This window comes from Arachis ipaensis, chromosome B05 (genome assembly GCF_000816755.2).
Source record: "Arachis ipaensis cultivar K30076 chromosome B05, Araip1.1, whole genome shotgun sequence".
Classification (NCBI taxonomy): Eukaryota; Viridiplantae; Streptophyta; class Magnoliopsida; order Fabales; family Fabaceae; genus Arachis; species Arachis ipaensis.
This window is the reverse complement of record NC_029789.2, coordinates 32,711,840-32,735,451: the sequence shown is the minus strand read 5'-3', so window position 1 is coordinate 32,735,451 and position 23,612 is coordinate 32,711,840.

The window sequence follows — 23,612 nt, the reverse complement described above, 5'->3', positions numbered from 1 at the left end:
AAAAAAAAAAAAAAAAGCAATACCTGACTCTGAACCCAGCAGACTCACAGCACCTCTTGGCGTTGGAAGTTTATTGCTAGAATATATGAAGAGCGAGGAATGATTTCATCTTTACCCGGATTTACAGAACCCCCGTGGAATGATGGTTTTGCGAGGAACATTCTAGAGAACCTGGCTTCAGCTGCTACGTCTTCCTAGTCTAATCTTATGAATTAGGGTTTATTTTTCTATTATGTCTGAATTAGGATTTACTTCTTTTTCTCTATTATATTATATTGCTCATTGTTTTTGAGCATTGGGAATATCCACTTCTCTCTTTCTTTTTTGTCTCATTTGGACATTAAATTGTTTTCTAATGAAATGAATAACCATTCTACCTTTGAAAAAAAATATTACTCCCAATCATTTCTCAAATGGAACAAACCATGTAATAATAATATGGGTAAAATCTTTTAAGTTGAGATATTAGTTATTCTCTGTTTTATATTTGTATTTTTCTGCGGAAGGAATTAATAAATATCATGCATGATCAGTGTTATCAGAACCGAACCGACCTTAGAGAATGGACAAGCTCAGCTTAGTCTAAAGAAGCCAAAGCTAAAAAGTTTGTGGATAAAGTCTTAGATTCTAAATTTTAGAATCAATGAACTGATATTGTTAAGCTTACTGAGCCACTTGTTCGTGTATTGCATATTGTGGATAGTGAAGATAGTGATGCAATGGGTTTTCTTTATCAAGCTATTTATAAGGCTAGGGAAGAGATGGTGAAGAGGTTTCAAAAAAGAAAAAGGGTTGTTGATCCTTATTTGAAGATTTTAGATACACATTGGGATTCACAACTTCGAAAAAACCTTCATGCTGCTAGTTATTGGTTAAATCCAGCTTTTCGATTTAATGCTGGAGAACTTGAAAAGCACAAGTGAACAACTTCTAGCCTACTAGATGTCATTGGGAGATATGCTTACGTTGATGCAGATTTAAATTCTAAATTGGCAAGTGAGATGAGAATCTTTAAGAATGCTGAGCAAGACTTTGGAAGACAGTCTGTAATACGTGAAAGAACCACAGTGATGTCTGGTAAATTTTTTATTAAAATTAGTCTTTTATGATTGTAATATGTTTATGATTTTTATGATTGTGATATATTATTTTTTTTTATGTTAAGATCAATGGTGAGAATTTTATGGATGTAGAGCACCAAACTTGCAAAAGTGAGCGTAACTGGAGCATTTTTGAACACATTCACTCAAAGAAAAGGAATCGGTTAGAGCATCAAAAACTTAATGATCTTGTTTATATTCATTACAACTTAAGGCTACAACAAAGGTAATTTTTATTATTCTTTCTTGAAGGAATTATTTTAAATTTTTATTCATAATAAGAATAATCAAGTTAATTGATAATATAGAAACTGAATGAGAAAGCAAAGTTATGATCCAATTTGTCTTGTTACATTTGAGAATCATTCAGAATGGATAATGGAAGATTTACCATCATTTTTAACTCCTAAAGAAGTTGATTCTTTACGGAATAATCTTGCAAATATGTCTCTTCAGTCAACTTTAGATGATTTGGGTATGTTTTTGTTAGGGATGATTTTGTAATGCTTTAACCAAATATTTTGCCTTATTATTGATTATGATTTGTGAAACATTATTGAAATACTAGAACAATTGAATTTGGAAGATGATCGAGATGATGATGAAGCTAATAATAATTCTGTGAAAAATGCAAATCAAAATTAAACCAATCAGGATATAGCTCCAGATTTGTCAGACGAAGAAAGATATCCAGACTTTGTAACTACTACTTGGATATAATCCATAGATTGTTATTTTCATTTTGTTAAACTGAGATACTAATGTAATAGTAATAATAAAATTTATGTTCATTTTGGTATTACTTATTTTTAGGATTTGAGACTTAATGTTTATAAAAATATTATTGGAGATATATTTTTAAAATTTTAATTTTTAAGTTTTTGGTTATTTTACATGTTTTACTTATGTGGGACTGGGTTAACCGGTTGAACTAGTGACCCATTGATTGAACTAGTGACCCAGTGACACAATAGCCTGATCGGTTCGATCACCGATTTAGTTCTGACAACTATGTGCATGATAACAAAATCAAGTTCATCAAGTGATATAAACCATAAAAAAAGATTTGGCTCTTGAGAGAAGTGAGATATTTCTAAAGTGATATAAAGTGAATTTAAATCATTGCATTAATATTATAACATATTGAATACATACACATAGATTTCAATTAACCTATCTGTTCCGAGGGTTACCTGAGACTGTAGGTCGATCTCGGTCGAGATTTGCGGTGGTGGTTGGAGCTGACGTGTCCGACTTGTTGGACTTGGAGGTGCTGCTGATCCTTCGTCACCGGAGGGTGGTGGTACCTACAAGAGACTCCGATGCTTAAGTTAGCATGAACTTTAAACAGATATTTTATGTAAAATCAGAGTCTGAGTTATACCTGGGTGCTCCAGTGTATTTATAGTAGTGTGGGCTGACGTTTCTAGATAAGATAAGTTAGTTATCTTATCTTATCTTTAAGTGAAGTCATCTTATCTCTAAAGGGGGACCGCCTTTATCTTTCTAGGCTTTAGCTGCCTTTAGATTGGGCTATGTCCCTTTGTTTGGGCCTTCTTAGGCTTCTTATGGCGATTTGGCCGATCTCTTTTAAGAAGAGGTCAGTGGATCTGACCCAAAGAGGTCGCTCGCTTTGTCTTCAATCAGCCTAGGTCGGATAGCTCGACCCAGGGTATGAACAGTAACCCTGCTTGAGCTCGATCTTTACTTTTTAGGGTCGTGTCTTCAAACTTCGATCTTTTGAGAAGTCAAGCTCGAGCATTTTGCCTTTGGGTTAATCTCCGGTTGAGGCTCCTTGGATGAGAAGCGTTTCTCTTCCTTTTTAATTGTAGTGCGCGTTGCACTTTTCTTAGAAACGTGCGAGGGTTTAAAAGCTCATAAATATCCCTTCGCCGTTTCCTTTTTCCTTCTTTGCTACTTCATTTTTAAAATTTTTCAAAGTGTCACTCTACAATTTTTTTCTCTAACTTCTCTTCGTCTTCTTTGCTCATCATTTGCAAGGCATTTCACTCCTTCTGATATCCTCTGGTTTACACTCCCCCAAGCTTTCCATCTCCTTTGCTCGAGAGCATTTTGTTGGTGCAGATTTGGTCGCTTGTTTCTTCCTGATCCTTCCCTCTCGCTTGCTTCTTCATCCTCCACAGGTTGGTTTTCTTTTTCCTTTTATGTTTTTGTTAGTCGCCTTCTTGTATGTTCTTCACTGTTTGCATGTGATTTTTACTGATTTTATCTCTGAGAATCTTGACCCTTTTTGAAAAAAGATTGTGTCTTTTCTTTCGACGTTTTGTTTTCGCGACTTTCCGAAAAAGCTTGCATCTTTGTGGTGATCCCTGCATTCTTTTGCTGTGATGCGTGTGCCTGGTAGTTTTTGCTTCCTTAGGGTTTTATTATCACAGTTTCTGTTTCTTTTGTCCTTGCATGTTCTCGTCTCTGGGTTTACCACTTTAGTTTGAACTGTTGGTAAAGAAAGGTTGTAGCTTTTGATGATTTTGTTGGTGATGATGACTTTCTTGCTGCTTTGTGTGGAGTGATGTTACTAGAGAAGGATTGTGTTTTCTTGTTGCGAGATGTTTAGGGCATAGACCATCGATTTCCTTCTTTCCTGGTTCTTGCCTTGTTACTGCCTCCAAAGGGTGCCCCTGGACTTTAGTATGAATCCTGGGGTTTCCCTTTTACTGTCGTGTCTGACTCTTGACGTTCATATGTTATTGTCCGAATTGTTTTCATATTTGTCCGAGTTGTTTGGTAGTAACCCACTTTTTCTTTTTCTTCCTGTAGGAATAGTTGACCTATGTCTTCTCGCAAAAATATTGTTGAGATGTCTACTAAGATCCCGGACGGCATGTCTGACTGGCTGGACTCCATAGTTTTGATGTGTGTTACAGTTGCTGACCCTGAGTATTGCGTGCGACTTAGGAGGCACCATAGGATTTGTAGTGATAGGGATCAAGAGAAAAATTATGAGTTAGTGTCACCTGACCTTGAGGAGAGGGTTAGTTTTCCTTCTTTGACTCAAGGGGAACGTCCCTTTTTCTATGCTTATGACTATTTCTTTACTCAGTTGAATATTACCATTCCTTTTACCCCTTTTGAGACCGAGTTGTTGTGGTCCTGCAATGTAGCTCCTTCTCAGCTCCACCCGAACTCTTGGGGCTTCATAAAAATCTTCCAATTGTTGTGTCAGGAATTGGATATCCGACCTACCCAAACTCTTTTTCTTTATCTTTTTGTGTTGATGAAACCTGGGGAAGCTAAGAAGAAAGCTTCCTGGATTTCTTTCCGAGCTACCCAAGGAAAGAAAGTGTTCTCTATGTATGATGAGTCCTTTAGGGACTTTAAAAACTACTATTTCAAGGTCCGAGCTGTTGAGGGAACTCGACCCTTCTTTTTGGATGAAAATGATGAACCTACCTTCGCTTTGTGATGACAAAAGAATGTGGTAGTGGCTAAGTATTCTTGGGAAAGTCTAGATGAGGTCGAGCAGGCCTTTGTGCATGTGTTGGAGGAAAATTGGGGAGAGCCTCCCTATCTCGACACGAAGAAATTTCTAGGAGATCCTTCCCTTCTTCATGCCGAATTGGGTAGTGGCCAACTTCTTTTATGGTTTTACTTTGTGGTTGAATTTTTACCTCCATCTTATTTGTGACTTGTTTTCTTGGTTCCTTCTTTGCAGAGATGGTGAAATCTACGGACTCCATGAAACATTTTCGTAGGGCTAAGAAAGCAACAGCTGCCCAAAACATCTCGGCCAAGACTGCAGAGGGAGAGTCTTCTCAGGTTCCTCCAAAGAAACCAACATCCGATGCTTCTGGGTCGAGGAAGGTTATTCCAACCCCTCAGGTCCAGATTGTCCCCTCTGACCCAGTTCGACCATCTTCTGGTGCTGCCTCTTCTCCTACTGCCGGTCCTCCTCCTAAAAAACAAAAGACTGTTGATCCTTATGACTTGGATGCCCCTCACTTTGATGCCGTGGGGTTTATTGATAATCAAATTGCTCCTTATGGTCGACTTCCAATGGATGATGTGTCCATCCTTCATCCCTATTCTGTACTGTTCAGGGTTCCCCAGTCCATGCGACTAAGGCTTTTCTGGAGGATGCTAAATCGGATTTTGATAGAATCAAGGGGGTGAAGGATGAGCTTGATGCTAGGATTATTAAGCTGGAGTTGGATTTGGAGAAGGAGAAGTCCCGGGCTACCAGGGCTAAGGCGACTGCAAACTTGGCGGAGGAAATGGCGAAGAAACATAAGGAGAGTTACACCCGCACTTATGCCGAGGTGTTGGAGCTGAGGGAGAGGCTTGATTCTGCCCGTGCGGATTACGCCGATCTCCAAGGTCATCTTGTAGATACTGTGACGAGTGCTTATGAAAACTTAAAGGCACAGGTCCGAGTTGTCACTCCTAAACTTGACCTCACTCTCTTCACCCTGGACAATGTGGTGTAGGATGGCAAAATAGTGCCTGTTCCGGATGATGAAGATGACGGGCCTCCTCCTACGCCGCCAGCCAAGGCTTCTGCAGCCACGACTTCTTCGAATCCTTCTACTGAGGTCGACCATTCCGAACCTGATCCTGATTGTCAAATTCTTAATCCGGAGGATGGGACTGTGGACGCCACCCCCATGAAGATCATTCCTCCTTCTCCAGCCACCGATGCTACTACTGGGGAAACTTTGAACCCCTTATGATTTCTTTGCTTTTATCTGTATAGCCCGATTTCTGGGCTTTTGAACTATGTTTTTTGTAACTTTGTCTATGGTTTGGCTCTCTTGACTTTTAATTGCTTCTATGCAACTTTATAAGTAGAAAAACAAAATACTTTGAACTCTTGAGGCCCTCCTTTAGGTCGCCTTCTGAGTCTTTAATGATGGCTGTGTTTCTTTTGATATACTTTGGATACCTTTGCCCTTTTTGTTGATCTTTATAGAGTGTTGGTATTCTGCTTGTCCGACCTCTTTTGATAATTTCTAGTTTTCTCCACTCTCTGCTTTGGTCGAGGTCATCCTTGGGGCTAATTTGTCCGACCACTTTTTCGGTGTTCTCGTAGAACCTTTTTAGTTAGTCTGAACAATTTTGATAGCCTTGTCATGGAGTTGTGGCTTTTTGGGCAAAGCTATGTTCCTTTTAACGCACGCTTTTCATTGGTCCGACTTCTCTTGTCGATCCTTCCTAAGTTATTTTTAGTAATCCATTTTTAGTCAGACCTTGTCAGGCCACTTTTTATGGATTACTTTTTATAACTTTTTGCGTTGGTCAGTTTGGTCCGACTTCTTCTTTGTCGATCCTTCCTAAGTTATTTTTAGTAGTCCATTTTTAGTCAGACCTCGTCAAGCCACTTTTTATGGATTACTTTTTATAACTTCTTGCATTAATTTGTTTTTATTGCTTTCACCTTGCCGACTTCTTTGTAATCGGGCGATGAATTTGGTTTTTATTCTGTCGACTTTGTCGTGATCGGGCGATGAATTTGGTATTTATCTTGTCGACTTTGTCGTAATCGGGCGATGAATTCTTGCACTCAGATTAATGCGTCTTGGTAGGAAACTTTTTTAGGGAATCTAAAAAACTTTATTCAAGTAGGAAATATTAAATAGGCAAGAATATATACATATAAGTGCTTACCCTTCTAAGTCGGGCAATTTTGTAGATCTTGGCCTGGCGCCTCATTGAAAAACCTTTTCAGGAAAAAGAGTGCACCTTGACCTAAGATCTTTATCACTTTCTAACTATAGTACCTTCTTAGGTTACAGGCATGCCATGACCTTGGTAGCTATCGCCCCTCGAGGTCGAACACCTTGTAGTAGCCTTTTCCCAGTACCTTTATAACTCGATAAGGCCTTTTCCAATTAGCTGCTAGCTTCCCTTCTCCTGATCGTCCTGCTCCGATGTACGAAACTTCTAGTTAGGATGAGATTGTTGATGGCGAAACTTCGCTGGACTACCTTCCGGTTGTACCTTGAAGCCATTCGACACTTTTGATGCTTCCTCTCTAATCCGAGCTCTTTCTCGGACCTCGGATAGTAGGTCGAGTTCTTCCCTTTGATTTTGGGAGTTGATCTCTTCATTGTAGAGGATCATTCTGGGGGATCCTTTCTCTATCTTCACTGTGATCATTGCCTCCATTCCGTAAGCAAGTCGGAAGGGTGATTCTCCTGTGATGGAATACGGAGTTGTCTGATATGCCCATAGGACTTGTGGGAGCTCTTCGGCCCAAGCTTCCTTTGCAGCCTGTAGTCTCCATTTTAACCCGACTAGTATGACTTTATTGGCAGCTTCTGCCTGTCCGTTAGCTTGTGGGTGTTCTACGGATGTGAATTGGTGCTTTATTTTCAAGTCAGCTACCAAGTTCTTGAAACCTGTATCAATAAATTGAGTGCCATTATCTGTGGTGATGGAGTAAGGGACCCCAAACCTTGTAATAATATTCCTGTATAGAAATTTCCGACTTCTTTGAGCGGTGGCCTTGGCTAGGGGCTCTGCCTCAATCCATTTTGTGAAATAGTCTACCCCTATAATGAGGAACTTGACTTGTCCCGATCCTTGCGGAAAGGGTCCGAGGAGGTCTAGCCCCTCTTTTGCGAACGACCAGGGTGAAGTTACACTGATGAGCTCTTCTGGTGGAGCGATGTGGAAGTTAGCATGCTTCTGACATGGTGGACATGTCTTGACGAACTTTGTCGCTTCTTTGTGTAAGGTTGGCCAGAAGAATCCAGCTCGGAGTACCTTTTTGGAAAGAGCTCGTGCCCCCAAGTGGTTGCCACACATGCCACTGTGTATGCATTTTAGGAGGGGTGTTGAGATCCCTCTCCTATATAAGATGTCACCCACCATAGTGTAGTACTGTGCTTCTCGTATCAGCCTATTTGCCTCCTTCTTATCTGTGGGGAGTGTTTCTGTCTTGAGGTAGTTGATAATAGGGGTCATCCACCCTTAATCCAGACCAGATATGTCTAGGACCCTTTCTTCCTCTGTGATTGATGGGCTTTGTAATATTTCCTGGATGAGGCTTCTGTTATTGCCCCCTGGTTTGGTGCTGGCTAGTTTTGAGAGTGCATCTGCCCGAGCATTCTGTTCTCGAGGTATATGTTGGACCTCATATTCCCTGATCTGCCCGAGTTGTTCTCTAGTTTTGTCGAGATATTTCTTCATGGTAGGGTCCTTAGCTTGGTAGCTTCCTGATGAGGGAAAAATGATTCCACACAAACTCACCGGCAAGTGTACCGGGTCGCATCAAGTAGTAATAACTCACAAGAGTGAGGTTGATCCCACAGGGATTGATGGATTGAGCAACTTTAGTTAGGTGATGAATTTAGTTAAGCTAATATTTGATGATTTGAGTGAAACATTGATTGACAGAAGTAAAATTGCAAGAAACTAAAAGGGAGAAGGTAAATTGACAAAATCTTAAAGTGCAGAAGAAGTAAATTGCAGAAACTTAAAATACAAGAAAGTAAAAGAGCTGAAACTTAAATTACAAGAAATGTAAATAACTGAAACTTAAAGTGCAAGAAACTTAAATTGCTTAATCTAAATTGACAAGAAACTTAAATTGCATCAAGAATAAAGGAATTTGGGTATTGGGATTCAAATTGAACTAGAAAATGTAAATTGAAGTAAATCAGAGAACTATGAAATGGAGAGATTCAGATCTGGATCTCAGTAGCAAAACAGAAATGGAAAATTTGTAGAAGAATCAAACAGCAAGAAAGACTAGCTCAACTATGAAATATTGAAGAGAAATTGACAAATTCAGTGAAGTAACCAAATAGAAAGCAAATTTAGATCTCAATCACTCTCTTGACCAAAAAGTAAAGAAGAAGTTGCCGAAGAAATAAAATGAAAATAGAGAAGAAGATTTAGATCCAATTCTCCAATTCTCAGAACTATAAGAAAGAAAAGCAAAAGATGATTCTCAGATGAAGAAATTCAGTGGTGTTCTTCAATCTGAATTCAAAATCCAAAACAGAAAATAGAAGTTGCAGAGGAAAATAAAATGAAAGCAGAAAACAAAACTCAGATCTAATCCCAATTCCCCAAAATTCAAAAGAAAATTAAAAGAGAGCCAAAAGTAAAAGTAAAATAAAAATGAAGTAAAGGTCCGGTCCCCAATCAAAATTGCTCCTATTTATATACTTTCTATTTTAGTCACTAAGCACTTTAGAATGGGCCTTTGGATTTGTGAAGAAATGGATTCAAAATTGTACTTGGTGGCATGGGTCAGGGTGCATTTTGTGAAGCTCCAGTGGAGCGCTCCGTGCCTAAATTGAACGTCCCGTTCACTTTGCCAAGCGTGCCCCTTCACGTGCTCAATTTCTCTTCTAGCGTTCACTTGTTGAACGTTTTCCTTGTTGCACGCCTTGGTGCGCATTTGTCTTCATGGGCGTTCAGTTATTGAACGCTATGTTCATTATTTGAGCGCTGCCTAGCACTCCCTTGGTTGAGTGCTGCTTAGTATCTTTGATGCGCGCCTTTCTTCCTTGGCCTATTTTCCCGAAAACGTTCACTTAGTGAACGTGGCGTTCACTTTGCTAATGAACACTAGCCAAAATGTTGCTGAGCGTAGTGTTCTCTTTGTGAACATAACGCTTCCCTGATTGGCCTTCCCTCTTTTCTTTATTTCTTCACCTACAAGCAACCAAACAAACAATCAAAGTATCACCAAATTCACAAGGTCTTTGCATCATTCATAAAATCAATTAATTATATCATAAACCTTATGATTTTGTGTAAAATAAATTATGTTTGATTAATTCAAAATAATCATGAAAATCCACTCCAATCACTTACTTATTGTGCAAGAAAGTGCATAAAACCTAATGGAACAAGTGAAAAATTCTTGTAAAACTAGCATAAGATGACTTGTCATCACTTCCTTCTATCTGTGAGGTAACTACTTGTGAATCACTGAAGATTCTGAGCTTTTGGGCTCCTACCTCCTTAGCCAGCCTCAAACCAGCCACTAATGCCTCATATTCAACTTGATTATTTGAAGCAAGGAATCAAATTTTAGTGAGAGTTCGATTTGGGTTCCCTGATCGCTTTCTATTATGACACCTGCGCCACTCCCGGTTTTGTTTGAAGAGCCGTCAATGTAGAGATTCCATCTTGTGGGAGTTTCCGGGGTATCAGTGTACTCGGCAATGAAGTCGGCTAGGTACTATGATTTGATGGCTGTTTGGGCTTCATATTAAAGATCGAATTCGGACAACTCGATCGCCCATTGCAAAATTCTTCCCGTTAAGTCTGTCTTCTGTAGGATGCCTTTTATGGGCTGGTTGGTCCGAACCTTGATAGTGGTGCTTGAAAGTATGGGTGAAGTCGTCGAGAAGTGAGTATGAGTGCATAGGCAAACTTTTCTATCTTTTGATAGTTCAGTTCGGCCCCTTGTAAAGCTTTGCTGATGAAGTAGATGGGTTGCTGCTCACCTTGTTTTCTCTGACAAGTGCTGAAGCGATCGCCTAATTTCCCACTGCGAAGTATAATACGAGTACTTCTCCTTCTCGTGGTCGGGTAAGAACTGGTGGTTGCCCCAAGAATTTTTTGAAATCTTGGAAGGCTTTCTCACACTCTGTTGTCCACTCAAACCTCTTTCCTTTCCTTAACGTGGCGTAAAAGGGAAGAGATCTGATGGCTGAGCCGGCTAGAAACCTGGACAGGACTGCAAGTCTTCCGTTGAGCTGTTGTACTTCTTTGACGCAAGTTGGGCTTTTCATGTCGAGTATAGCCTGACATTAATCTGGGTTTGCCTCGATTCCTCTTTGCGTGAGCATAAAGCCCAAGAATTTGCCAACTTCTACCGCAAAGGCACATTTTACAAGATTAAGTCGCATTCCATGTTTTCTGATGGTGTCGAACACTTTGGTTAGATCGGGCAACAAGGATTCCTTGCTTTGTGTTTTTATCAGCATATCATCTACATAAACCACCATTAATTTCCTAATGTGGTCTGCAAAGACTTTGTTCATCAATCTTTGGTATGTAGCTCCTGCATTTTTGAGCCTAAATGGCTTGACGATATAGCAGTAGTTCACTTTTGGGGTTAAGAACGAGGTCTTTTCTTGGTCGGGTGGATACATTGGGATTTAATTGTACCCTGAATAAGCATCCATGAAGGAGAGGTATTTGTATCCGAAAGAGGCATCCACTAGAGCATCTATACTTGGCAGTGGGTAGGGATCTTTTGGGCAGGCTTTATTGAGATCAGTGTAGTCAGTGCACATCCGCCACTTCCCATTTGACTTTTTTACCAAGACCACATTGGCTAGACATAGTGGGTATTTAACCTCCCTTATGAACCCTGCCTCCAGTAAGGCTTGTACCTGTTCTTCCATAGCTTGGGACTTTTCTGGTCTGAGTTTCCTACGCTTCTGTTGCACTGGCCGTGATCCTGGGTATATTTCCAGTTTGTGGCACATTAGTTTGGGATCTATGCCCGACATGTCTGCGGCCTTTCACACAAAGAGATTGGCATTATCCTTTAGGAATTGTGTCAGAGATTCTTTTAAATCTCCCTTTAAGGTTGCCCCGACATTTGTCGTCTTATCTCAGGCATCCCTGATTTGGACCTCTTCAGTCTCGCCTTTTGGTTGTGGACGAAGTTCCTCACGAGCTCGAACTCCCCCGAGTTTAATAGTGTTGACTTCCTCTCCTTTGGGGTTTCCTTTAAGGTTCAGACTTTCATTGAAATAGCGTCGCACAATTTTTTTATCTCCTTTTATCATGGCGATCCCTTCCAGAGTTGGGAACTTCATGCACAGATGTGGAGTCAAAACCACTGCGGCGAGCTGGTTCAGTGTTGTCCGACCTATTAGGGCGTTGTAAGCTGAGCTCACGTCGACTACGATGTAGTCTATGTTGAGTGTCTTTGACCGGGTTCTCTTTCCAAAGGTTGTGTGCAGTGAGATCTATCCAAGTGGTTGGATTGGAGTGTCTCCCAGTCTGAACAAGCTGTTTAGATATGCTCTGAGCTCTTTTTCTTGTATGCCGAGTTTGTCGAAGGTGGATTTAAACAAGATATCCACGGAGCTTCCTTGGTCTACCAGTGCCTTGTGCAGATTAGCGTTGGCCAATATGATAGTAATGACCATGGGATCATCATGTCCCACGATGACACTTATTGCATCTTCTTTAGTAAAGGTAATTGTGGGGAGGTCGGATGACCTTTCTCCTTCCCCGATATGATATACTTCTTTAAGGTGTCTTTTGCGAGATAATTTAGAGATCCCTCCTCCTGCGAATCCTCCATTTATTATATGAACATGTCTCTCAGGAGTGTGGGGTGGTCGTTCACCATGTCCGACCTCTTCGTCCTATCTTCTCCTCCTCAGCTCGTCGGCTTTGTTGGCCAAGAACCTGTCTAGTCTTCCTTCCCGGGCTAGCTTCTCTATGACGTTCTTTAGGTCGTAGCATTCGTTGGTGGGGTGTCCATAGATTTGGTGATATTCGCAGTACTCTGTCTGACTTCCTCCTCCTTTTTTTCTTTTGATTGGGTGGGGTGGTGGGATCTTCTCGGTGTTGCATATTTCTCGGTAAACATCCATAAGAGACACCCAAAGAGGGGTGTAATTGTGGTATTTTTTAGGCTTCTCACTGGATTGATGTTCTTTTTTCTTGGACTCTTTATCCTTGTCCCAAGAGGGGTAGGAGAATCCATATTTCGAGGTTTCTCCTAATCGAGAGTTCTCCTCCATGTTGATATACTTTTCTGCCCTTTCTTGTACCTCGTTCAGAGATGTTGGATGCTTTTTTGTTATGGAGTGATGAAAAGGTCCTTCTCGTAGGCCATTGATGAGACCCATAATGGCTGCTTCCATTGGCTGACTTTGTATGTCTAGACACGCTTTATTAAATCTTTCCATGTGATTTCGAAGATTTTCCCGATCTCCTTGTTTGATCCCTAACAGGCTCGGGGCATGTTTGGCTTTGTCCTTTTGGATGGAGAATCTGGCAAGGAATTTTTTGGCTAAGTCATCAAAACTTGTGATGGATCTAGGAGACAAACTGTCGAACCACTTTATTGCTGTCTTTGTGAGGGTAGTCAGGAAGGCTTTACACCGAACAGCGTCCGAGGCGTCAGTGAGATACATTCTGCTTTTGAAATTGCTGAGATGATGGCTTGGATCTGAGGTACCGTCATATGAAGTCATGTTGGGAGCTTTAAAATCATTTGGGACTTTAGCTTTAATGATCTCCTTGGAGAAGGGATCTTGGTCTTTGTAGGAGTTATCTTCATGGATGGGATGAGCAGTTCAGGTCTTGAGATCTGCTTCGATTTTTGCGAGCTTATCGTCTAGCTCTCGGTGACGTGTAGCTTCTCTTCGGAAGTCACTTTCAACCTTTCGCTGATGTTCAGCTTCCTATTCGAGCTGTTTGAGACGATCCTGTTGTTCTTGGATAGCTTTCAATATTTCTGTGTTGGAGGGTTGTTTATCCTCCTTGTTTTGAGGTGCATCTTTTGATGTGACCTCCGTATTTTTAAGCGGGGTTCTTTCTTCCAAACCAGAGTTGTGATCATTGTCAAGGTTGTCCACCATGAGGATAGGATGACATCCAGGGTCCCCGACAACGGCACCAATGTTCCGAGGGTTACCTGAAACTGTAGGTCGATCTCGGTCGAGATCTGCGGTGGTGGCCGGAGCTGACGTGTCCAACTTGTTGGACTTGGAGGTGCTGCTGATCCTTCGTCACCGGAGGGTGGTGGTACCTGCAAGAGACTCTGATGCTTAAGTTAGCATGGGCTTTAAGCAGATATTTTATGTAGAATTAGAGTCTAAGTTATACCTGGGTGCTCCTGTATATTTATAGTAGTGTGGACTGACCTTTCTAGATAAGATAAGTTAGTTATCTTATCTTATCTTTAAGTGAAGTCATCTTATCTCTAAAGGGGGACTGCCTATATCTTTCTAGGCTTTAGCTGCCTTTAGATTGGGCTATGTCCCTTTGTTTGGGCCTTCTTGGGCTTCTTATGGCGATTTGGCCAATCTCTTTTAAGAAGAGATCGGGGGATCTGACCCAAAGAGGTCGGTCGCTTTGTCTTCAATCAGCCCAGGTCGGATAGCTCAACCCAGGGTATGAACACTATCTTTTGTTGGGGATTAATTAATTATTAGGGTGAAGTGATGCTCACGTTAACAGCATGGGTGCCAAAATTTCATCTTCTAAATTACTCTCCTCAAGAAAAAGTTTTTTCTTTGCCAAACGGCGCTCAACTTGTTATCTTAATCTTTGGCCTATGTTGGCTAGCTATTGGTGTAGGTGGAATTAGGCCATGGCATGCCCTTAGCTGTTGACCAATTTGACAATACTACCCCTCAAGGAAAGAGAGATGTATGCAACGTCTTCAATTGGTACTACACCACAATCACACTAGCCAATTTGATTAGTTGCACATTGTTAGTCTATGTTCAAAATAAGAATTGGATCATAGGTTTTGGCATAACAAGTGTGCTCTTGTTATGTGCAATAATCATATTCCTTTGTAGAAGGAGAATTTACTTTGGTATCCCAGGAAAAGGGAGCACGTTTTCTAGTATTGTACAAGTGTTTGTTGTATCTTATAAGAAGCATCATCTTCAAGATGTTGAAAATGAAGAGGAAGGTGTCTATTATGATCCCAAGTGTGCGAAATTAGCTCCGTAATATTCGCACAGATAGACCGGCAAGTGCATCAGGTCGTCCAAGTAATACCTCAGGTGAGTGAGGGTCGAATCCCACGGAGATTGTCAGATTGAGAAAGCAATGGCTATCTTGTAAATCTTAGTCAGGCAATTAGAAAAGATGGTTGTTGTGAAAAATTCATAAAAATAGAATAAATAAAGTGTTACCTGACAGGTGTGAAATCAGTGATATGAGAACGGTTGAGACTTCGGAGATGCTTCTTTCTTTTGGATCAACTTTTCTCACTGTCTACTTCAACTTCTGATGATTCATTCCATGGCAAGCTGTAGGTGATTAACATCAGGGTCTGTGGTCATTAATTTCTTCTGTTTCAGATCAAACGCCGGTGTCAATGGTCATCCAATCTGAATGAAGGTGAAGCTCTAGCAGTCCAATCTCTGATGATCCTACTCAAAATGCCACAGACAAGGTCGAGTCTTCTGGATCGGAGAATGATGCTTTATGATTCTAGCCTATACCACAAAGGCCCTAATCACTGTGTACCTCGGCTGAACTGATGTCTCCAAGTCCCCAACGAAGTCGTAGATTAGCCGTCTAAGAAATGTATAATCAAGCATGTGGTTCAGTACAATCCCGTTAAAGACTCGCAAGAACCTATGTAGAATAGGGATGACGGTCAAGTTACACTCCCAATTCATTAGGATGATGAATGAAGATACATCTTAGAATGGAATCAAGCATAGATTGAAATAGAATAGTGATATTATTAATCCATAAGAATCAACAGAGCTCCTAACCTTAACCTAGGAGGTTCAGTTGCTCATACTGTTAATAAACCCCAATTTTGTGGTTTATCTTGTGCTTAATTTGGGGGATTTTATCACCTTTTCTCACATTTATTCAATGAAATAGCACGGTTTTGCAATTCTTCCTTGATTTGTGCTTAAATGTGAAAACATGCTTTTTAGGCCCTAAAATTGGTGATTTTAATTCACTTTAATTCCATTCGATGCCTTGATATGTTTGTTGAGTAATTTCAGGTTCATAAGGCAAGTATTGGATGGAAGAAGTGAGGAGAAAAGCATGCAAGGTTGGAGAACTCATGAAGAAATGAAGGAACCATAAAGCTGTCAAGCCTGACCTCTTCGCATTCAATCGACCATAACTTGAGCTATAGAGGTCCAAATGAGACGGTTTTAGTTGCGTTGAAAAGCTAACATCCGTGGCTTCAAAATGATATAAAATTTTCCATATGTTGCTTTGCGTATAGGGGCGCGCACGCGCCATGTACGCGTGCGCACCGATGCTGCTCGTGGCCCACTAAAGAAGAAATCGCTGGGGGTGATTTCTGAAGCATTTTGGGCCCAACCCAACTCATTTCTGATGCTATTTCATGCAGAATTCAAGCTTGGGTAAGGGAGGAGCAATTTTTTGTAGCATTAGCATCATGTAGGTTAGTTTCTAGAGAGAGAAGCTCCCTCTTCTCTCTAGAATTAGGTTATAGGTTAATCCATCTTAGATCTAGGCATGATTTCTTGATTTCATCTTGTTTTCTTTCCAATTTCTTGTTTTTACTACTCTATTCTCCTTAGTTCTCTTATCAATTTTACTTCTATGTCTCTTTAGGTTTATGAATATTCATGTTGGATCTTGTTTACATTTGATGAAATTTAATGTTGATGTTTCTTTTATTGATGATTTGAGTTGTTGATTTACTTTTCTTGCAATTGGTAGTTGGTAGATTTATTATTCTTGCACATTTATTATGCTTTCCTTTATTACCCACCAAGTATTTGACAAAATACTTGGTTGGGATTTAGAGTAGCTTTTGAGCATTCTTGGCTTGGGAAGAGTAATTGGGCAATCTTGAGTCATTAATACGCAATTTACATTGGTGATCTAGAGTTGTTAGTTAATATCATTTTAAATGACGCTAATCTTTTGCTAATTCAATTAGTGAGTTGATTAAGATTTTTGATTTGAGATTAACTAGTCTTGTTTGACTTTCTCTCATGGAAGATAACTTACACCTTCTTCCAATGTTGGAGATGACGAAATAAGATAAACTCTTGTTAATTATCGTTATGATTAATGACTAGGATAGAAAGCCTATATTCTCAATTCCTTGCCATGAATGTCTCTCTTTATTAATTGCTTTCTTTAATTGCTCTTTTTAATTTTCTTATCATTTATTTTATTGTCCCTTTACCAAACCAAACCCCTTGCACTTTCATAGCCAATAATCATTCATTTCATTGCAATTCCTTGTGATACGACCCGGAGTCTAAATACTTCGGTTATAAATTCATTGGGGTTTGTTATTTGTGACAAAACCATATTTTAATTTGATGCGAGAGTTGTTTGTTGGTTTGGAGCTATGCTTACAACGATGTAATTCCTTTCTTTAAGAAGAAAATCTAGACCGACAACAATTTTCGCTATCAACTGTATAGAAAATAATAGTGAAAGGTTCAAATGGGTAAAGATGTGGTAGAAGATCCTAAATATGGGTGATCTTCTCCTATATATACTAATCTAATAACTAAGGATTACAGAAATAAGATAGACTAGTCTTATAGCGCGAAAATCCACTTCCTGGGCCCCTTTGGTGAGTGTTTGGGCTGATCTTGGGGTGAATCCACGAGTTGGCACTCCCTTTTGGGTGTTGGACGCCAGCCTTGGTCCCTTTTGGGTATCCAAATGCTAGCGGATCCCTTTTGGGCGTCTAACTCCAGATAGAGGGGAAGAAATGGGTGTTTAATGCCGGTTTTGGACAGGGTTCTTCAAAAACCAGTATAGCCATGATATATTGCTGGAAAGCTCTGGAAGTTAGCTTCCAATGCTATTAAGAACGCATCATTTGGACCTCTGAAGCTCCAGAAATGCTCATTTGAATGCACGGAGGTCAGAATTTGACAGCATCTGCTACGCTTTCCTTACCCCTGAATCAGACTTTCCCAAAACTCCTCAATTTCAGCTAGAAATTACCTGAAATCATATGAAAACATGCAAACTCAAAGTTGAATAAAAAAACATGAATTTTTTACTAAAACCTATGAAAATATAATAGAACTTAAACAAATCATAACTAAAACTATATGAAAATGATGCCAAAAAGCATATAAAATATCCGCTCATCAGAACACCAAACTTAAACTGTTGCTCATCTCACTTTCCTTTGAAGCTCAGAAGTATTGGCATCTTTAGGAACTTAGAATCCGGATGATATTATTGACTCTCCTAGTTTATTTCTTTTTTATTCTTGAACACAACTTCTTTTGAGTCTTGGCCGTGACCCGAAGTGCTCTGTTTTCCAATATTACCACCAGATACATGAACGCCACAAACACTTAACTGGGTGAAACCCTTTCGGATTGTAATTCAGTTTTGCTAGAATTCCCAGATAGTGGTATCCAGAGTTCTTAAGCACACTCTTTTTGCTTTGGATCACGACTTTAACTGCTCAGTCTCAGGATTTTTGCTTGACACCTTCACACCACAAGCATATTGTTAGGGAAGCAACTCATTTGAACTTTTAGGCCCAGATTTTGTTTCTTTAGACCATCCTAACCATTGATGCTTAAAGTCTTGGACCCTTGCTCTTGCCTTTTGGTTTAAAGAGCTATTGGCTTTTTCTTTCGCATTATTTTTCTCTTTCTCTCTCTTTTTTTTCGCATTTTTCTTTCTCGTTTTCTTTCTTTTTCTTTTCGCTGCTTTTTCTTACTTTAAGAATCAAATTTTTTTTTTAAATTTTTCAGATCACCAATAATACTTCTCCTTTTTTATCATTCTTTCAAGAGCCAACATTCTTAACTCCAACATCAAATATGCACTGTTCATTCATGCATTCATAGTGTAAAAGCAATACCACCACATTAAAATAATTGAACTATTCTTATTATATAACTCAAAATTTATGTATCTCCCTGTTCTTTTTCAAATAAATCTTTTTTAAGCATGGTAAGAGATATATGGAGTATTTTATAGCTTTAATATATAAATAAAGATGATCATGCCCTAGAAACAAGAAACAGACATAAATACATGGAAAACAGAAAAATAACATAGGCAAGGGAATTAAGGGAACGGGACAACCTTAGTGACGGCGGCTACTACTCCCTCTAGTGGATCCAATGGAGCGTTTAAGCTCCTCTATGTCTTGTCCTTGCCTCTGTTGCTCTTCCCTAGTAGCTCTTTAATCTTCTCTTATTTCATGGAGGATAGTGGCTTGATCTTGATGTTCCAACCTCAGTTTCTCCATGTTTGAGCTCAGTTCCCCTTTTGAGGTGTTCAGTTGATCTCAACAATTTTGGAGAGGAAAATACATCCCTTGAGGTATCTTAGGAATTTCTTGTTGAGGCGGCTCCACATGCTCTTGTTGAGGTGCATGTGTAGACTCTCAAACATGCTCCATCCTTCTTTTCATGATGGGCTTGTCCTCTTTAATGGGGATGTCTCCTTCTATAAAAATTCCGGCTGAATTGCATAAGTGACATATGAGGTGAGGGAAGTGGAGGCAAGTGCCTTTCCCTTCCTCTTCCTTGAGGTTTCACCAGTCTCTAGTGCCATACTTAAGAGTGGTAGAAGTCAAAAAGCAAAGCTTTTGTAACACCAAACTTAAGAGTTTTGCTCGTCCTCGAGCAATTATGAATAATTAGGAAGAAGAGAGTAGAAGAAGAAGAAGAAAGAGGTAGACACAGAGGGAGGAAAGGGAAGGGGTGAATGATAGGTGGGGTAGGTGTAGAATCTGTGGGCCCCACTAGCTGAGAGGGTCTCAGGTTTCGAGATCTCTGGCCCCTGTTAGGCGTTTAATGCCCAGGGTACTCCCTGCATGGTTTTCAATGCCAAGTCTTTGTCCTTTGGTGGGCGTTAAACGCCCAGAGACTCCTTCCCTGGTGTTTAACGCCATATTTCTTGTCCTTTATGGGCGTTGGACACCCAGGGTTCCCCCTCCCTGGCGCTTAACGCCAGGCCTCTGTTCCCTTTTTGGGCATTGGACGCCCAAGGTACCCTTGAGTGGCATTCAACGCCAGTTTCCTCTTCTTTGATGGGCGTTGGACACCCATGGAGCTCCCTGTATGGCGTTGAACTCCAGCAAAGAGTCTTCCTAGGGAGTTCTGTTCTTCATATTTTAATGCCTTTGTCGCTGTTCTAATTATCATGGTTGGGTTGCCTCCCAACAAGCACTTCTTTACTATCACTAGCTTGACACTTGATTGTTGACTTTCTTTCTCTTCTTTTAGTTGGTTAACAGAAATGAGTCCATGGGAGAAGAGGAGGAGATTAGTGCCCTCAGATTTGAATTCCTCCTAACAAGCTTTCTTTTAGTGTGATCAGCTTGATTCTCCTTGCTTGTTAGGGTAGAGGTTGTATTGTTTCTCCATCCCTTATGCATCTTCCTCTTGGGATCTTTCTCCTTGGTGGGTGGTGAGTGCCCAACACCAAATTTAAGTTTGATATCCGGGAAAACTATACGAGTTTTTACTAAAGGAGAAGGTTTCAGTATTGTACTCTGCATGGAGGTACCTCCTTTGTCAGGGGGTAATGGGTTTAAGGACCTTGATAATCATGTAATCCTTTTGTAACCCCATCACTAATTCACCTCTCTCAGTATCAGAGAGGTTTCCTACAGTAGATAGAGACCATTGCTCCAAAACCTTAGCAAAGGGAATATTGAATTACAACTTCTTAGAGCCCTCCAAGGACTGTGAGCAATGCTCGTCCTTTGTCACCTTTTGGGGCTTCTGAGGGTGTGGTACTTCGGGCTTTCTTCCCATAAGAAGGGAGTGTAACATTGTGCTTCCAGCTTCTCCTTGAGTCTCTTCTTGATTTAGTTCCTCAACAGTATGTACCACCTTAGGTTCAGTCTCCTCCATTTATTTTGGTGCCTCCAGATCAGGCTTGGCATCATAAAATATGTCGTCCAGCTCTTCTTTGAGTCTCTCAACTATATTCACCTCTTCTACTAGAAAATCGATGACATCAATGCTCATGCATTTTTTGGGGTGTCTGGATGCTTGAGGGAAGTATCTCCTGAGTTGATTTCCATTACCCCCCTCTCTGGGCATTGAACGCCCTTGGTGATTCCTTCTTGGCGTTCAATGCCAGTGTTGCTCCCTTCTGGGAGTTCAACTTCAGCTCTGCTATAGTTGTGAATATCACCTTGAGGGAGGTTACCACTCATATCACAATGAATATCTGGAGGATCACTATGAACCTCAGCGATTTAATTCTGCATGCTACTGTATATTTGTTCCAACATAAGTTCATTCCCAGCAACCTTTGCAGCTATAGTCTCCTCAGATGAGTTTAAGTACTGGTTATTGACAAACCTCTCAATGAGTTCATCTATCTCTTTGAATGTCATTTTCCAAGGGTGTAGAGAGTCACCTGTAGAGTGATCCAAAAACCTCTTGGCCATCTCAGAGAGGCATTCATAGAAGATCTTTATCCTGCGCCAACATGCGAACATGGCAGGGGGACATTTCTTGATCATCTGCTTGTACCTTTCCCAAGCATCTTAGAGAGATTTTCCATCTTTCTGGCTGAAGTTCTGAATATCTTTCATTAGCTTAGTCTATCTCTAAGAGGAGGAGAACCTGTTCAGGAAATTGCTAACAGCCTTATCCTAAGTGTTCACACTTCCTCTAGGCTCATAAATCCACCATAGCTTTGCTTGATCATCCAGAGCAAATGGGATGAGTATTCACCTATAGACTTTAGGCTCTATTCTATTGGTCTCTTCAGTGTCACAGAACTAAAGGAAGTCAGAGAGGAATTTGTTTGGATCTTCCTGTGGAAGTCCATGAAACTGGCAATGTTGCTGCATCAGCATGATTCGGTCGAAGTTGACCTTAAATTCGTCTGGATCAATAGGAGGTCCAGTAATATTCCTTCCATAAAAGTCAGGAGTGGGGTTGCATAAGACCCTAAAGTTCTTCTGGGTTGTGCATTCCCAATTGGGTCCATAGTGAACTCTTCTTGTTCCTGCATACATAAAAAAGAAGCAAAGAAAAATGAGAGTCTCTATGTCAGAGTATAGGGAACTCCTAGTGAGATATCTAAAGAAGATAAGAAGAATTGAGGTAAAGAAGTGAGATAGAATTCGAAATAGAGGAGATAGGGAAACTTCAAAAATTAAGAACAAAGAGATTTTAAAATTAAAATATTTTTGTTTTGTTTTTATTTTATTCATGTAATTCGAAAAAGAAAAGAAAATAAAGAAGAATTAAAGACAATTAAAAGGCTAAGACAACTAATTAACTAAAAAGATTTGGAATTCAAATGTTGATTTTCGAAAATAGAAAGGGAAGGAGAGATAAGAATTTCGAAAAAGAAGAAAGAAGAAGTAGTTAGGAAATTTTGAAAAAGATGAAAGAGAAAAAGAGAATTAAAGATACACCAAACTTTTAAAATTGAAATAAGATAAAACAAGTAACCAATTAACTAACAAGATTTGAAAACAAAAATAAAAAGATTTGATTTTGCAAATCTTGAAAAAGAAAGTCAAAGAAAGATCTTGAAAATTAAAATTTGAAAGAATAAGTCAAACAAGATAAGATAGGATTTGAAAAGATTTGAAAGATTTGATTTTGAAAATTTTTTAATTTGAATTTTGAAAAAGATTTGATTTTGAAATTTGAAATTGATTTAAGATAAGATAAAGATTTTGAAATTTTAATTTTAAAATTTGAATTTAAAATAAGATAAGATAGGATCTTTTTGAAATTTAAAGAAAGATAAAAAGATAAGATAAAGATTTGAAAAGATTTTGAAAAAGCCAAGATATGATAAAGATTTGAAAAAGATTTGAAAAGATAGGATTTAAAATTTAAAATTTAAACTTTACTAACAAGGAAATATCAAACTTAAAAATTTTTTGAAATCAAAGGTTATGATTTTCAAAATTTTTGAAGGAAAAACACAAAAAGGACACCAAACTTAAAAATTTTAAGATCAAACAAAGAAAAACACAAAGAACAAATGGAACACAATGAAGAACACTCAAGAACACTTTTTAAAAAACTTAAGAAAAGAAAAACATATAAAGACACCAAACTTAAAATTTTAAAAGCCAAGACACTAATTTTTTCAAATTTCGCAAGAAAAACACCAAAAGACATCAAACTTAAAGAATTTGAAATCAAACAAAAGAAAGTAACAAGAATAGTTTGAATACCAAGGAGAAAAACAAGAACAGTTTTCCAAAAACTCAAGAAAAGACAGACCAACAGAAAACTAAGAAAAGGTACCAAACTTAAGGACTGACACAAGACTCAAACAAAAGATAAAGGAAAGAAAACGTTTTGAAAAATATTTTGAAAAAAAAACAAAAGACACAAACAAAAGAGCAACAAAACCTTAAGGAATACCTAATCTAAACAACAAGATAGTCCGGTAATTTGTCAAACTTGAACAATCCCCGGCAACAGCGTCAAAAACTTGGTGCGCGAAATTGGCTCTGCAATATTTGCACAGATAGACCGGAAAGTGCATCGAGTCGTCCAAGTAATACCTCAGATGAGTGAGAGTCGAATCCCACAGAGATTGTCGGATTGAGCAAGCAATGGCTATCTTGTAGATTTTAGTCAGGCGATTAGAAAAGATGGTTGTTGTGAAAATGCATAAAAATAGAATAAATAAAGTGTTACTGGATAGGTGTGAAATTAGTGATATGAGAACGGTTGAGGCTTCGGAGATGCTTCCTCCTTCTAGATCAACTTTTCTCACTGTCTACTTGAACTTCTGATGATTCATTCCATGGCAAGCTGTAGGTGATTAACGCCAGGGTTAGTGGTCATTAATCTCTTCTGCTTCAGATCAAACGCTGGTGTCAATGGTCATCCAATTTGAACAAAGGTGAAGCTCTAGCAGTCCAATCTCTGATGATCCTAC